A 6,075-nucleotide genomic window follows, 5' to 3' on the forward strand; every position below is an offset into this window, starting at 1 on the left:
GAAACAGTAGATGCTGAGAGGTTGTTTCCCATAGGTGGAGAATCAAGAATTAGGGGTCATATTTCAAGATAAGGGGTCAGCCATTTATGACTGAGATGAGGAGAAGTTTCTTCACTCAGAGGTCTATGAATCTTCAGAATTCTCCACCTCAGGGGGCTGTGGATACTAAGTCAATATATATCCAAAACTGAGATCAGTGGGTTTATATCACGAAGGAGATCAGAGGATATGGCATAGGAATGTGGAGTTAATGTCAAAGTTCAACCGTGATCTTTCTGAATGGTAGAGTATGGCCTACTCCTGCTCCTGTTCCTCATTTACATCTTAGTGACTATCGTACCATCTGTATTGGAAGTATCTGCTCTACATCTACCCTATAAAACTCCTTCATCAATTCTCAAGACCTCTACCAGTCACACACCTGAATCAAAGCACATTTAACTCAATTGAATTTTCTGATCAGAAGACAGCAGCCTAACTCGATGGGACTACTGAAAGTGTTCTTGTCGCATACTTTTACTTAACAAGTTTGTGATCAAGCAATCATTTGTCCTCTTCGCTCTTCAAAGGGGCACTGTGGCCCTCGGATATTGTCTTTGGGCACACAAGCTGAATTCTTTTGAAGTTCCAAAGAAGTTGCAACTTGTGTTTTGAGTCCGGTGTGTAACACCATTGTTTTAAAAATAAGAGAGCTTTCAACACAAACATTACTTTTTGTCATGTCCATCAATGAAAAAGCATTGACAACAAAAAATGGTACAGCTTCCAGGGACAGGGGGGTGTGGGGTAGGGAGGGTCTGCAAGGTACGAGAAAAATGAAAATGCGAAAGGTACAAACAGTACATTTCCGCAGTTCTAAATAAACTCTAAAGTTTTAATAATTAAATAGCATAGATTATTAAAGAGTTCCTTGCAAACTTATTGGTACTTAGTTACTTCGAAAAATTTGAAAATCTTTCAAACTTTAAATGTAGCATTTTACTTCAAGATTAAATCAACTGCTCATATCTAATAAATCGCAAAAGCATCCCGTGAAATTAAGCTTGTATGTAACCCATCAAGAGTAAAATTTACTCATATGCCACTGAGGTATTTAACCAGCTGAGTCAAATGAACACAGAAAGGATTCCTATTTAAAGGAAGTGGGCTTTCATTAAAAATGTTGCCCAACTCACATGGTAAATAATTAAAGAAGATAAAGATAATACATTAGGAAGCCGTGGATAATTGTACCTGCTTCACAACTTTCTCCTCCTCGCTGTGATGAGCAGTGACATTTCACTTTCCCAATATCCAAATCCTCACAGGTCGCCCCATTTGGGCAGGGATCATTTGCACAAGACACCATCATTGCTATGGAGACAGTTGTCAGGGAGATGGCAGGGGCATGTACAGAGGAGGGAATAATTGATGGCCAGGCATCTGGAACAAAAGAAAAGTGTGTTAGGTGTCAAACATGACAGCACAAAAAAATGAGACCTGCCATCAAACAATGTCGCATGGTAAGATCACTAAATGGAAACATATTTTAGGATGATATATCTGTGAGAAAATATAATAAAAATGAATAGGCTCATTGCAAGTTCCTCCATTAATCATTATGTCCTGTCTCTACCTTACAGTCATCTTCATTCTAGTGATTTATCGCAAGGAGGAAAGAATATTGCAGGGAAATGAGAACAGATTAGATTAAATTAGCTTCCTTGCTACTTCTGGTTTTGAATATCTTCCTTCACTATGCTATTATGAGTAAATATCAGAAATCCAGATACAAATGTTCTCTTTTATTTATACATAATTGCTCCAAGTGTGCGCCAGTGAAGTCAGTCAAATTGAGAGCAACTCCTGAGAACAGCTAATAGGAATGAAGGGGAAGAGATTTTTTTTGTAAAGACAGTGAGCAAAGCAGATAAGCTTGATCATTACCAAACAAAATCAGTGCCGCATTTTGTGAATCCATCGTTCATGAAACATAAAACAACTTTGGTTGACCAGACCCAGTCATGCCATTCCTGTGATCCTTATGAATGATAATTAAGAAGATAAGAACTCATAGGGCAGGATTTTCCCATTGGCGAGCAAAGAGGGGGCGGGGCCTGCTCGCTGATGAGTAAAATGACGCGTGGTGACGTCGGACGGAACTCCTGATGTCACACCGCCCCATTTAAATTTTCAGGTAGGCGGGGGCTCAGCAAAATCAGCTGTGCGCCTGCCGAACTGTCAATGGCCAATTGAGGCCATTGACAGAGTCATTACACTAATTAACGGACTTGCCCGTCCAACCTTAAGGTTGGCGGGCAGGCCAGGAGCCCCGGTGGGAATTAGAAAAAGCATGAAACCTCATCCACGGGAGGGATAAGGTTTCATGTAGGTTTTAAAAAATTTAATTAAAGTTTTTTTAAAAATTATGGACATGCCCCAGCTCATGTGACAGTGTCACATGAGGGGACATGTCAGGGAATTTTTTTTTTCTTTTTAAAATATTTTTGACTGTAAAGGCGATCTCCCTGGGGCAGCACTTAGGGAGATGAGTGCACATGCGCGAAAGAGCGCACTCTCGGGTTTAGGGATTCCCCCCTGCCTGCACAGGGAGCGCATAACGCTTCCATGCGGACGTCATGCTGGGCAGGCCTTAATTGACCTGCCCACATAAAATGATTGGGGGCGCCGATCGGAGGCACGCCTCTGCGCACCCGCACTTCAACTTCACCCCCGACGGGGGGAAAATCCTGCCCATAGATATTTTCTGAAGAAATGGCCTGTGCTAGGTCGATAGGTGCATTGGGATAGGGTGGGGTGGGATAGAGGCAGAGGTTGGTCTAAAAAGGATGAAAGTGGATGAGCAGAAAGGAGGAGACACCTGGGGCAGGGAAAGCACGGTTTCCTAGTGTGAAGTGATGGGCTCGTCCACCTCCAAAACCTCAAAGGACATCTTAAAAAATGGAAAGCAACTTACCCTATTGGCCCTCTGCAGAAGGTCAAGGGTGGCATTGCGTGTCAAATGCAGGGCTGTGTATTAAAATCTGATCCTGGTCAGATTGACATCATCCTCACTAACTTTGGAATATTCTCTGCGCCCCTTGACAAGTTGTTGTTTATTGATTTACTTTCTGTGAAAATTGATAATTGAGTTTACTGATAAAGCAGTGAGTCTGTTTCATGAATTAACTCAATGAACGTGAAGTACTATGAGAAATGCCAGCTGTGCCTTCAGCTGCCTGGACACCATGCTCTGGCATTCTTTCCCTTAACCTTTCAGTATCTCTCCTTTCCTTTTTTCATTCATTGGACGTGCGCTTTGCTGGATAAGCCAACATTTATTGCCCATCCCCAACTGCCCTTGAGAAGATGGCGGTGAACCACCTTATTGAACTGCTGCAGTCCACGTGGTGCAGATACATCCACAGTGTTGTTAGGAAGGGGGTTCCATGATTTTGACCCAGCAACAGTGAAGGAACGGTGTTCCAAGTAAGGATGGTGTGTGGCTTGGAGGGGAACTTGCAGGTGGTGGTGTTCCTATGCTTCTGCTGCCCTTGTCCTTCTAGGTGATAGAGGTCGTGGGTTTGGAAGGTGCTGCCGAAGGAGCCTTGGGGAGCTTCTGCAGTGCATCTTGTAGATGGTACACACTGTTGCCACTGTGCAGATGGCACAGACTGTTGCCACTGTGCATCGGTGGATGGGAGCCAATCAAGCTTTCTGAGTGCTGTTGGAGATGCACTCATCCAGACAAGTGGAGAGTATTCCATCACACTCCTGACTTGTGCCTTGTACATGGTGGACAGGCTTTGGGGAGTCAGGAGGTGAGTTATTTGCCATAGAATTTCCAGCCTTTGACCTGCTCTTGTAGCTACAGTATTTATGTGGCTCCTCTCTCTCTCTTCCACTTAAGTCGATCCTTAAAATTTAATACTTTGAACAAGCTTTTGGCCTCTTGACCTAATATCTCCTTACAGGGCTCAGTGTCAAATTCTATCTCAGAATAGAAACATAAGAAATAGGGACAGGATTGGGCCATACAGCCCTTTGAGTCTGCTTCACCGTTCGACAAGATTATGACTGATCTTCTACCTCAACTTTACTGTCCTGTATTAGCTTCATATCCCTTAATTTCCTCAGAATCCAAAATAACGCTTCTGTGAAGCGCTATGGAATATTTGCTACATTAAATGTGTAATCTGAATGCAAATAATTGTTATTGTTGCATATCCTCAAAAGGGATGTCAGCTGCCACCACAAGCAGCAATTTTCAATGTATGGGGCCCAACATGGAAACAAAGCAATTAGGTTCCTGAGGTACACCAGCCTCAACCAGGCAGAAACAATGCACTTCTTAACATTTGTTCAAAGAGCTGTCACAACAGTATCATTATTTTCAAACTTGTTATCAGTACTTTGCCACACACAAAAAAAAATCCAACGTAATTTACCGGAGATCACAACATATAAGTCAACCTGGACTATAAAGGCCCCCATTTTCTGGCCCCAGATATCATGTTTTTGCATATACTCAGCGTATAAGTCAACCCTCTTTCTCAGCCATGACATACGATACTCACATTAGTAGTCAGCCTCAATCTTTTGCCCTACAAATGCATGTTTTACTTACCTTGTTTCTGGGCGCAAGGAATCGAGCAGGTGAAATAGGCTGTGTTGTGAAGAGGCGCAGGAGTTTAAGACACACCCACACAGAGCAGATGCTGCGAGGTGAACGATGAAAGGAAATGAGTCTTCCAACAAAATAATGAAGTACGAAGCTGACTTCAAGCTAAAAGTCATAACATTTGCTAACTCGTCAAATAACTGTGCCTCAGAGAGGAAATTCAGTGAAAAACTGGCACAAGAATGCAAGAAAAAGGAATCCGCCCTGAAGATGGTGCCCAAGACCAAATGCACCATGAGAACAGGGACCAGCCACTGGCCTGATCTTGCGCAGCATGTATCAGAATGGGTCCTCGAAAATCATCAGAATGGGTTACATCGTCACGAGGAACGCAATGCGTTTAAACACACTTAAGAGATCCAAATCAAACGCTGAGTCCAGCAAAGATTTCAGAGCTAATTGGTGTAGCCGTTTTATGGAATGAAAGCATCCAGTGCTGAGGCAGAAGAACAAAATTGCTCAACAAATACCAAAAGACACGCTGCCAGAATGATCAGCTTCCAGTGGGTCAGCATCAGACAGCGGTAAGAACACGAGTACTCATTACGCCACATCGGCAACATGGATGAAACACCCATGAACTTCGATATGACCAGCAGCCAAGCTGTGGAGTGAAAATGTTTGAAAACGGCTCTACTGAAAACCACAGGACATGAGGAGGCAAGATTCACAGTGGTATTAGTCTGCATGGCCGACGGAACAAAATTAAAGCCTTTGGTAATTTTCAAATGTAAAACCATGTTGAACATCAAGTTCCTGGCAGGGGTTTTTGTGCATATCCATGGCAATGGTTGGATGGATGAGGATGGAGTAAAGTTATGGATTAATAATGTGTGGAATAGGCATCCCTGTGGCCTACGTAAAGAATGCAGCTTATTAGTGCGGGACATGTTCAGGCCCCATATAACCAATGAGATCAGGAAGTGCCTGTGAAGAAATAGCACCCGGGGCCTGACTTCTGTAGTTTAACCTTCGGGTGTGTGCCTCAATAAACCATTCACGGATCCTGTTCATGCCCAGTGGAACAGATGGATGGTTGACAGGAAAAAATTTTCACAAAGAGTGGAAATATGCACCCTGCCCCACTTGATGTTTTGTGTGGTTTCATCATCAAATCGTGGGATATTATTGATGCATAAAGTGTCATCAGATCAATGAAAACATGCAGAATATCCAATTTAATGGATGGAGAGGAGGATGATTTGTTGTGGAGGGATGATTCTGAAACTTAAAGCACCACATTTAATCCAGAGTGGGATCCTTGTAATGCTGCCAAAGCCGATGCGACTCAGAATGAATTTGATGAACTCTGCATCAGATGCCAAGGATAATGAATTTGACGGGTTTAAAATGCCTTCATCGTTGTTCAAGGTATCCTTGTAGAATTAATTTATTCAATAAACCATGGCACATTA

This window comes from Cetorhinus maximus, chromosome 5 (genome assembly GCF_964194155.1).
Source record: "Cetorhinus maximus chromosome 5, sCetMax3.hap1.1, whole genome shotgun sequence".
Classification (NCBI taxonomy): domain Eukaryota; kingdom Metazoa; phylum Chordata; class Chondrichthyes; order Lamniformes; family Cetorhinidae; genus Cetorhinus; species Cetorhinus maximus.